Below are 12214 nucleotides of genomic sequence, written 5' to 3'. Positions count from 1 at the left end.
ACAGGCAGGTCTTTTAATAGCCTTCGTGTCAGGGAAATGGGTCAGGGCAGGGAGCAATAGTCTCTTTGGTGCTGCATTGTCAAGCAGTATTCCACATACCACAATATTTCACATATAATCTGAGGGCATTGTCTTAGTTTACTGGTCTCCAGCTTCCTCTCCTCCATTATCATTTACAATGATCATTTACATACAGTAGTTGTGGCATAGTTATTTCTGTGAACTGCTAGTTGAGAAAGCTGTGATTGGATCCCTGTAATAGCCTCTGTAAACAGGGCTCTGAGGAGCATTTCAGCAAGTCTGTCCCTCAATTTCACTATGAAGAAGTTTTAAACTGTCTTTACTGTTTATTCAGTTTTAAACTGTCTTTACTGGTCATCAACACACACATATTGAACAAGAGTGGTAGCACTGAAGGGAGAAATGATCTGTCAAAAATACACATTTGGATCCCATAATGAGAATAGTCATAACAGAGATACAATCAACATAGCATGGCTTCATCTTCAGAACCTACCCCTCTGCAGTGGCAGACCACATTATCCTATTGCAAAGAAACAGCAGTCTTTCTTGGACAAATTGAGTAGGAAAAGCAAGAAATCAACCGCTTCCCCTTCTGCTTGAAAGGAGTTTTGTTTCCTCATGAAATAATTTCAGGTACAGTGTGAAATTCATTTTCCATTAACATTTATATGAACATATCTTACATGAATGTTTGCAAAAAGCACATAGAAATGTGTTGGGAACACGGCAATTCAGAATTTATCTTTTAATTTGTCAAATCTTCATGAATTTTTTTTTACTGTTTGTGCAACTCTAATAACCAATAATAAAGGTTTATACACATTATTATTAACAATTCTGTTTGTGATGAATGAGTCAGAAAATAATCCTGCGTGCTTTAACAGTTCTGTATTGAATTACAATGACAAAAGACATAAAAGGCAATTTTTAAATAAAGCCCAGCTTAGTCAAAAAAAAGCAGGTATAATTCTGAATACGCACACAGGGTGCAGATCTGCTGAATAAGAAAATGCAATCTTTACATGGTCAGTCAGGGAATCAGAAGCAACATATGTTGATAAAGGTACTGAATAATCTTAAAAATCTTATAAATTTAAGCCTCAACCCTGTATTAGCTTTACTAAAACTGTATAGAACAGTTGGGACCATTTAAATAGTTACTAAAAGGTGTCAGTGCATTTAGAAGACACAATCCTGAAGTCCTTACTCAGGCAAAACTCCCACATAAATCTGTTCTAAAAATGAGAGATTGGTAAGCAGTTTTTGGCCCTTCCTGTCGCCCCTTCCCCAAATACCATACATTCATATCCCTCTACAATTGTTTTACAGTGTCTTGTGTCCATAAAGTATAGGTTCTTATTATCTTTCATTAAAATGCTGGTCAAGTGCAGGATCTGTTGGGGATTTGATTTAAATGTGATTCTCTAACAAGTCTTGATTAGAACTTGTGGAAATATTAAGAGTTTTTCATTTACTCTCAAATTGAGATGAATACATCAATGAAAATCCTGTTTAGAACAAACTGGACCCCTGCCAAAATACTTAAACATAACATGTAATAACAGATGTTGGAATTTCAATTAAGACAATGGCTACTTGTTGCATACTGCATACTATGGCATTGTCCTATTGTGTTTTCTTTTTGGAAGGAGATGATACAGAGATTAAATATCATTCCGAACACTGACTTAGGTTGTGGACTCAAAATAGTTGTGATTTGAATAGTCTTCCTGGTATTAGAAAAAGCACAGGAAATGTTCATATTAAAATTTATTATGGATTGCTACATGATTGAGGGCTAACTGTTGGGGAAATGCCAGGAAAAATTTAGGTCCATATTCCAGTTGAAGTGAATTGTATCAGACCCTTAAAGCTAGGGTACACTAATTTGGAAGGTCCTGCAAATTTTGAGTGGGTCAGTTACTGTATTATTGATAAAGTTAGGGATTTTAAAACAATCTTCACTTTCTTGACATGTAGCGTTAAACATGAGGAAAACTTGCTGTCTGTATATGTGGATTATTTCTCTCTGGATGATTGTATCTCACAGCTGTTTATTCCCCTCCATTTTTCATCTCCTCTCTTTTCATCTTTTTAAAATTCAATACAAAATTTAAATCACATAACTTAAAACATTGTAAAGAAAAAGAAAGTTTCAGAATAAATTCTCCTGAAAATGGATACAAAGTACTTTCTGTGCTGATGTATGTCTTGTATGAACCTATTATTGGTCAGCACAGATGTGGCCTTTATTTTTTTATTGATTTTCTTTTTCACTTTTTATATAATATTTGCAAATTGAAAAAAACATATCTTCTACATTATTCAGGTAGTGAGTAGACTGGTTTTAATTATTTAAAAGTCTGAGTGTTGTGGATTTCCCTACTCAGACAATGGTATTTATTTGCATTGACAGTTACTCATACAGTAATATACACTGTTAAAGTGACTTATCTGTAGTGTACATTATGACTAATTTAGCTCATAAGCAGTTTCATTGTGATCTCACTGGGACAGGAATTTTGGCTTGTTTTCAACATTGTCATATTGCATAATTTTTAGATGACATAATCATACTAAGAGGAGATTGGCTGAAATAAGAAAAAGAAGTATTTCCTGAACTGCCTGTTGTTTCAGCATTGGAACTTACTACTTGAATTATTACGACTGTAGAAAAGCAACACAATTTCTGTTGATTTTTTTCTCTTGGTCTGGCAATGAGGATCTCAAGACATCTGAGTATGAGTCGGACACTGTATAGATCAAAGGTGTCCTGACCACTTTAATTATTTAGGATGTTTAGCCATCTAATTCATTCAGGGCTGAAGTTTTTCTTATTACATCGTGCCAGTAATTAAAGGCAGTGGTGATTAGTTGAATGATATTGTTATCCATTATTTATGCAGATTGTAAATTTGTATAGCCCTGTAAAATGGATCAAACAAAGTAACTGAATGTGGGCCTAAACAAACCCTCAGGTCTGAACACCATTAAACTCTGGTAAAGTTTGGATCCAGTTCTGAACTTTGAGACTTTGTCCAACAAGAGATAGCATCCTCTAGCCCAGTGGTTCCCAAACTGGGGTTCGTGAAATGTTATAGGGGGTTCTCGGGGAAAAAAATCCCTAATGGTGGACAGAGCTGTCCCTAGGGACCCTGGGCAGCCCGGGGCCAGCAGCCCGAGCCCCTGGACTTCCAAGAGCTAAGCAGATCAAAGCAAGCACATCTATCACACTGAGGAGATTTAAACTTCAAGGACTCCTTATAAGAAATGGAAAGGGAGGTGGATATATTTTGCTGTTTTTAAAATTAAATAGGCAGCTAAGCTTTATTGTAACGTGCGTTGTTTGCCTGGCAAGGCCGGCTCCAGGCAGCAGCCGACCAAGCATATGCTTGGGGTGACACCTTGTAAGGGGCGGCCAATCTTGGGGTGGTGGGAGGCGCTGGTTTTTTTTTTTGTTTGTTTTTTGGTTTGGCGGGGCGGCGCATGAGGTTTTTGTTGTTGTTGTTTTTGTTTCAGCTGGGTGGCGCTCAGCGGGGTGGGTTGTTTTTGTTTTGGTGGCATGGCGTGGCGTGGCGCAGCGTTGGGGGGTGTGTGTTTTGGCGGCGCGGCATTGGGGGGTGTGTGTTTTGGTGGCGCGGAACTTGGGGGGGTGTTTTGGCGGTGCGGCGCTCAGGGGGGTGTTTCGGCAGGGTGGGGTGGCGCTTGGGGGGGTTTGGCGTGGTGGGGCGGCGCTTGGGGGTCTGTTTTGGTGGGGCGGGGCAGCGTTCGGGGGGGTGTTTCAGCGGCGCAGCGCTTGGGGGGGGTTTTGGCGGCGCTCGGGAGCGGTTTCGGTGGGGCGGCGTGGTGCTCAGTGGGGTTTGGCGGCGCTCGGGGGGGTTGGGTGGGGCGGGGCAGTGCTCGGGGGGGTGTTTCAGCAGCGCAGCACGGCGCTCGGGGGTGTTTCGGCGGCGCTCGGGGGGGTTCGGCGGGGTGGGGTGGCGCTCAGCGGGCGTTTTGGTGGGCGGGACAGCGCTCGGGGGTGTGTTTTGGCAGGGCGGGGCAGCGCAGCGCTCGGGGGGGTGTTACGGCGGGGCGGCGCTCTTTTTTTTTTGCTTGGCAAAAAAAGCGGCAAAAACGTTAGAGCCACTTCTGTTGCCTGGACTGCTCAAGAGTTGAACGCTTGTGTAGGAGGAACTCTCTAAGTTGGCTTCTTAAATACCTTCATGCTGTTTTACATCTGATATTCCTTGATGAAACATAGGAGCCTTATCTTATAACAGGCTTATTCAAAGTGATACGAGCTACGAAAGTGAGATCTTGGAAGAGTGTTGCTGTTTTCATAATGTAATAAAAATACTGTAATGATAAATAATAATTAATAATAAAGTGTGTAATAAGCATTTCATAAAAACAAATTTTATATTTCCAAGATCACTGCTTTTATAATTTATACTCAGGTAAAGGAGAAAATCCCCGGAAATACTCATTTTTAGGAGAGGGTTCGCGAGATGACATTTTAGCGAAAGGGGTTCACAGGTTGTTAAAGTTTGGGAACCACTGCTCTAGCCCACAGACCTTACAGTCTAAAGATACATATGGATACAATATAGTGCAAAACAATACAAAACCAATTCAGAATGAGGTATGGTCATAGCTGATTTTTTCTGAAGAAATAGGTGAAGGTTCTTTAGAGTACATCAATAGTCAGAATGTGGATGGCCCTTTTGCAGCTGCAATGTATAGGGGATACATTTGCAATCCCTGTCCTGACTTCATCCTAGGGTGCTAGCCAAGAAGGTGAGGGGGCCATGGTTCTACTAACCTCACTAGCCACAGAAGGCACAGCATGAATTTCCCTCTAAGGGGTGGCATATTGGACATACTCCCCATCCATACTACAGAGCTGAAAGTGGTATCATGCCTTACCAAATCATCCTGCTTTCCAGAGATCCTGCTGGTACAACTCTGCACTGTTCCTAAGATGAGACAATAATTAAGTGCCAAAATCTGGTCCTAAGTGGGAAGTTGTTACAATCATAAGGGCCTTCATGAGTGAAAGTGTGAATGACACTTGAGACATTTCTGCTGTGACATACAGGAAGTCAGTCTTCCAATGGTGACTAAGTTTTGTGAGAGTCGGGGATACCTGATTTGTTTAATAAAACTTTTCAGATTATTTGGAACCATCAAGCTGTGGAATAGCTAGCCTCCGTATCTAGCTGAAGGATTCTAATGGAGCCTACTGGAATATCTGCTGGGCTGCAACGTTGGTAAGTGAATATCTAAATTTTACAAATGTGAAAATAGAGACACAAATTTCAAATTATTTGCTCAAAGTCACACAGCAAATCATTGGCTAAAGCAAAGGCCTGGTCTGTACTAGGAATTTATTTTGGTATAGCTATGTCTCCCCTGGGTGTGAAAAATCCACACCCCTGAGAGACGTACCTGTACCAACCTAACCCTCGGTGTAAGCCAGCGCTAGGTAGGGTTGCCAGGACAACCTGGAGTTGCTAGGAATTAAAGATGATGTCATGTGATAAAATCTCCAGGAATTCGTCCAACCAAAGCTGGCAACCCTAGCGCTAGGTTGATGGAAAAATTCTCCCATCAACCTTGCTACTGCCTCTTGGGGAGGTGAGTTACCTATGCCAACAGGTAGTATCTACACTGAAGCGTTACAGCAGTGCAATGTTACACCACTGCAGAGTTTTAAGTGTAAACATACCCAGAGTTAGAACATTGGAAATCCTGGTCCCCGGTCTGGTACTCTAACCATTAGACAATGCATTTTGTAATGTATATTACATAAGTCATATAGCATGTACAGTATGTGTGGGTTATATAATGCATGCTGGCCACATTTAATTCATCTGTCGAAAGGCCTATATAAAATGTACAGGCACTTCCATACTATACAAGATATGGGTAAAAGGAGACTTTTGGCACCGAGTTACTAAAAGGTTCTTGAGAGTTTATCAGAGAGATCATGGAAGGAACGTTGCAGAAGGTGGGGGAGGGGTAATGACCTCCTACAAAGAAAAGGGAGATGCTTCACTCCTTGTTCTAATTTCCTCCTGGACCTCTCCTTGTATCGTACCTTTCCACTTCACCTTTGCTTGCTCTTTGGTTTGTGTGTACTAGCAGCAGAGCCCTCACCCCTTCCCACACTACAACCCCCTGCCCCAGCCCAGAGCCCCCTCTGCACCCCAAACCTCTCATCCACGGCCCACACCCCCAGCCGAAGCCCTCACCCCTCCCGCAACCCAACCCCCTATGCCAGCCCAGGGAAAATAAGTGAGTGAGCCAAAGGTGTGGGAGAGTGAGCGACGGAGGGAGGGGGCCTCGGAGAAGGGGTGGGGCCTCAGGGCAGGGGGCAGGGCAAGGGTGTTCGGTTTTCTGCAGTCAGAAAGTTGGCAACTCTATGATCAGTGTTTCACCATTGACTTCAGTTAAGCTACACCATTTTATACCAGCTGAAGATCTGGACTTTATCCTCTTCAGAGGACTTCAAAGATTATGGGCCAAACTCTGCTCTCACTTATACTGCTGCAATTCCAAAGAAGTCAGTGGGGTTGTATTGGTGTTACTGAAAGTATTATTTGGATCTGGGGTTTTACTTTCGCTAATATTCACAAAGCCAAGCTGAGTGCAATGAAAATTAGCTAGGCAACATAGGAACCTGCAGAAATTTGGCTTATAATGTCTTCTGAGAAATTCAAAGGGACAGGTATATATGATCCTTTACCTCATAGAATGCACAGCTCTGTGTGAATTAGTTCCTTCCATAATTTACATGGAGTTACAAATAGATGAGAACCCTATAACTGTTTTTGTCTTTTTAAAATGTCAGACTTAATACCTTTTAGATTTGTCTTTGTTAAAGGAAATATTGAAATGAAAATCACACCAGCACAGCCCATAATTAATATTGACCGTAGCCCAGATGGATTAGTTCCACTCTGCAATAGTTACTGGCACTAGTCCATTGATTTATAAACTAAAAAAACTCTATGACAAAGCATTTGATGGTGGGATCCTGATTACAGGCCAAATTGTGCTTGCTTTACTCCTGCAGTTAGTCCTATGAGCATTATTAGGAATACTCCCATGATTAAGGAGAGCAGGATTTGACTCCACATATGGGCAGGTATAGGGGACAGAGATAATAGCTTGAAAAAACTTGTGTCATTTTTCCACAGGTGAGAGAGATCCTGTTTTACAAGCTCAGGTATCACAGCTCTGACACATGAGTAATCTTGAAAGAACTTGTCTTTGTCCCCCTCCCTTTTAGCCTTGAGGGAAAGAGCTTCAGTAACACCCTTGAGGCCACTGAGTTTAAAGACAGGTAAGACAGTTTTTCAGATACTAATTTTCACTGTTATTAAACTGGAAAAAAGGAACCAAATAATATTTTTCCCTCCATCTGCTTTGTGATTGTTCTCCGTTTTGTTTTAAATGATTAGAACCAGTAGATTAGCAGGTTTTTTAAAAAAGGGCTGTACATAGTTTTTTCCAGAAATAAGAGTTTGGTTCCAAGTTCATAAATATAATACAGCTCAAATTCTGTTCTTAGTTACATTGGCATAATCTGGAGCACTATATTGTCTTCAGAGAGTTTATGCTGATTTACATCTGTGTAACAAAATATAATTAATTCTTACAAGAATAGACTTTAGGAAATACAAATGACTAGTAGTCCTCAATGGTGTGTATGAGGGCTATTTGATTTGCATATCTACTGTTCGGGGTTTTTTGTTTTTTTTTGTATTTACATTTTTCCACTTGCTTTTTTACTGCATCCCAGTACATTTCATGAGATTTGAAGCCATATCCTCATCAAATGCAGATCAGCATAGCTCCATTGAAGCCAATGAAACTACACTGACTTACAGCAGCTGAAAATCTAGTCACTGATCTTTTCAACATCAAAGAAAATATTATGAAAATACCCTCAGTACTACCAAAACTCATGTTTTGTCCCCATCAATGGCTGCCTGACGCTTTTAAAAAGGCCTGCCAAAAAATAAAACATACAGAGATACTCAGCTTTACCCAAATACTATACTGCTATTTTTGGCTTTAGTCATGCTTCTGAATCTGAATTCAGCCCTAATAAAAGCTTAATAAAGTCTGAAAACACTGTAAGGGAGTGTAGGCCAAGTCTCACAGTCCTTATTTAGGCAAAGCTTCCATTGAAAAAAGACACAGGATTTGTACCTGCAGTAATGCTATTGTAAGCAGTAATATTTTGGACCATTTTGCTGAATGCTGTAGTATGTTTTTATCAAGGAAGGTTCATTCTACATTCTTTCCACTTTCACTGTCAGCAAAGTTTTTCCAAATCCGTTCTTGGTGTGTCATCCTCTCCATGTGACAGGAAATGTGACTGTAGCATTGGTAGGTGTCTAATTATCCTCTCATTTGCTGCAAATAATGTCAGCCTTGTTTGTACATCTCAGATGATACTCATGTTTTGTACCACTGGAATCAAACAGATGTTTTTAATTTTCTGTGCCCTTGTGGTATGAATCAGAAAAAGGGCTAAGTAATCCCAGCCACTCCTTGCTCCCACCATGCATGCACCTGTAAGGAAATTAAAAGAACAGCTTTAATTAAATGTATACTTACATATACTCAGAGACCTTCACTCCCATGCAACTTTCTGGGATATTAAGAAGAGGCTGCACATCATAGTCATTTATCTACAGTCGCTGAATTCTCCCTTCTTCAGGATGTTAACTTCATCAGCTTACAATCAAAAGATATGTAAGGATAAGGAGGGCTTAATACCCAATCCTGGGTTCTCATTCATGCTATCCCCATTGACTTCAATGGGACTACTTGTGAATAGATGCTTAATCAGTATAGCACATTTGCCACTAAACCACATTGCCTTTCAAAGCAGAGACTGAGGTTATTAAAATTAGAAAAAAATAAAAATTGGTTAGACTCAGTTGCCCAAATCCTTACTTCGACAAAACTTCCATTGAAGCCACTGGGAATTTCTCTGAATAAAGACATCCGAATTTGCCCCATTATGAATAAGGTCTGTGCAGTATTTACATCAGGAAGGATAAAATTATAAAGCTATCAATCCACTTACTTCAGCGCATCAACTGATCATCAACTAGGGCAGGGACGGGCAAACTTTTTGGCTTGAGGGCCGCATCGGGTTTCGGAAATTGTATGGAGGGCCGGTTAGGGAAGGCTGTGCCTCCCCAAACAGCCAGGCGTGGCCCAGAACGCACCCCTTATCCCCCCTTGCTTCTCGCCCCCTGACACCCCTTCCCCCCCGGGACTCCTGCCTCATCCAACCTCCCGTTCCCTGACAGCACCCCCGGGCAGGGCTGGCTTTAGGAAGTGCGGGGCCTGATTCGAATATCTGGTGGTGGTCCGGGTCTTTGGTGGCACTTCGGCACTGGGTCCTTCACTTGCTCAGAGTCTTCCGCGGCACTGAAGGACCCGCCGCCGAAATGCCGCCGAAGAAAAAATTAAAAAGGCACCTAAGTTAGGCGCTCTTCTTTAGGGCGCAGGGCCCGATTCGGGGGAATTGGCCTAAAGCTGGCCCTGCCCCCGGGACCCCTGTCCCATCCACCTCCCCTGCTCCCTGTCCCCTGACCGCCCCCAGAACCCCCATCCCTCACTGCCCCCCATCACCCCATCCAACCTCTCTTCTCATTTCTGATTCCTCCCCGCCCCTGGGACTCCTGCCCCATCCAACCACCTTTTCTCGTTGTCCCCTGACCGCCCCTGGAACCTCTGACTGTACCCCGCTGCCCCATCCAACCCCCCCATCCTTCCTGACTGCCCCCCCCAGGACCCCGTCCCCATTCAACCCCCCTGTTCCCCGCCCTTTGACTGCCCCGACCCCTATCCACACCCCCGCCGCCTGACCACCACCCCGAACTCCCCTGCCCTCTATCCACCCACCCACCCTCCCCTGCTTCCCGCCCCCTTACTGTGCTGCCTGGAGCACCAGTGGCTGGTGGCGCTATAGCCGCGCTGCCTAGAGCACCAGGACAGGCTGGGCTCTGCAGCTGCACTGCCCCAGGAGCTCGCAGCCCCACCGGCGAGAGCGCTGCGCCGGCAGCGGGGCGAGCAGAGGCTGCGGGGAAGGGGGAACAGCAGGGGAGGGGCTGGGGGCTAGCCTCCTGGGGCAGGAGCTCAGGGGCTGGGCAGGAGGATCCTGTAAGCCATAGTTTGCCCACCTCTGAGCTAGGGTCAGAAGGAATTTATCCTACACAGTTAAATGTGTTAAAGGGTTTTCTAATGCCTTTCAGTCAAACATCCAGAGCTGACTAATGTCAGATACTAGATGGAATGTTGGTCTGATCCAGTATTGCATTTCCTGTGTTCACACCCCACTCCTGACAAAAAATAAAAGTTACTAGGCATTTAGAACTCTTATGTTAGAAAGACTGTTAGCAAGAAGTGAAAGAGAAAATTTGTTATTCAGACAAATCTAAGGACTGGTCTACACACAGTTGTTGTACCAGTATAATTATATCCCAGTTATACAGAGTAGTGCAACCCCTTAGGATGGATATACCAGTATAAAGTGGGTGTTTATGTCAATGTAGCTTATTTCTGTAAATTTATTGAAATAATCTATACCAGTATAAGCACCCTTCTTCCAGTGTATCTGCATACACAATAAGGGATTACACTGATTTAACTACATTGGTTTCTAAAGTGATATAGTTAGATCAGAACAAATCTGGGTGGATCAGCCCTAAGATAAAGCAGCAGAAGCTGTTGCAGAAAGGATATAAATGTGACACACACTCACGTGTCTGAAGTACCTGACATTTGCAGACCTTACGGGAATGTGGTTGGAGCACATTTTCTGCTGGTGCTTGTTCCTCAGACAAGGAGGTTTTCTGGCAATCACTGACTCATCATGTGAAAATGAGTCTTGGAAAGAGAAACAACCAAATTGGCATTTCTAGCTAAAGGCACAACAATGAAATATGATCTCTTTAAAAGATTCCCCCCAACCACTTGGATTTCAAGTGGTGGTACAGCTTGACAGCAGCCAGTACCAGGCTGATTTATTTATTATTTGTTTCACATTACGTTCAAAATAAAAGACAAACATAAGACATCACTTTTTCTAAACAGAAGTTGTGCAAATGAATCTCTCGTCATGGTGGCATTATAACTATACCATGAAGCATTATAACTTTATTATTATACAAATAATATCTGAAAATTTCCTGAGAATATTTCTTTGCCAAAGTGGTCTAGTAGGTGAAGCATGGGGCTCGGAATCAGGAGATGAGTTCTAATCTTTGCACTGACAATAATTTGATGTCTTATATTGGGCAAGTTGTTTAACCTCTTTGTACCTCACTTACCCCATCTGTGAAATAGGAATGATGCTTACCCAACCTTGTAATCCACGTTGAGATCTGTAGATGCAAAATAAAAATAAGTGCAAATTACTGGTAATATATGCATACTCATGATAAACTACAATTGGCTTATGTGTCATGCGATCTCAGAGTACTGCAGAAGCTGATATTTCAAGAGTTCTGAAGCCTTATCTGCTTATCCAATAGACTGTAGTAGCTGCTAACTCAAGAAAGCATTGTAGTCTATGGAATACCTAATAGTCACACAAACTCGAAAGAGGGTCATTTCTATTCCCTGTGTTTGGAAAACTTTTTAATTAGTTATTATTGACAGGATATCATCACAATTATTTTTATTTTGCCAAATCCCAGATTCTTTACTCAATTTTTATTCAGACAGAACTCTAATTCAAGGGAATAGCAGTTATGACTGAGTAAAGATTTAAGGAATTGGCCTATTAATTTATTATTTAATTAGTATTATCATATTGTTATTTTTCACCACCTTGACTCTAGTTATATAAATATGTAAGATATATCAGGACAATCAATCTTTAGATTGATACAGTGTACCCATCACTGTGTTATCTAGCTGCACTGTGGGTTGGTATTTATTACTGTTCACAGCTATAGAGCATGATCTTGTAAAGGCTTACTCTCAGGAAGCCAGTTGGACCACGTTCATGAATAAGAATTATTCATATGAGTGAGGTTTGTGGAACTGGGCCCATAGGAAGAAATATACTTCAACTCTGAAGCTTTAGAAGATGGAAAAAACCTAGTAATTGGGCTTAGGGCAGAGGGGCTCCAATTTACAGTAAGTGGGAGTCAAGACAAAGAGAAATCTCTTG

The sequence above is a fragment of the Malaclemys terrapin genome, chromosome 9 (genome assembly GCF_027887155.1).
Source record: "Malaclemys terrapin pileata isolate rMalTer1 chromosome 9, rMalTer1.hap1, whole genome shotgun sequence".
Lineage (NCBI taxonomy): Eukaryota > Metazoa > Chordata > Testudines > Emydidae > Malaclemys > Malaclemys terrapin.
The sequence above is the reverse complement of the archived record's forward strand: the minus strand, read 5'-3'. Positions refer to the sequence as shown.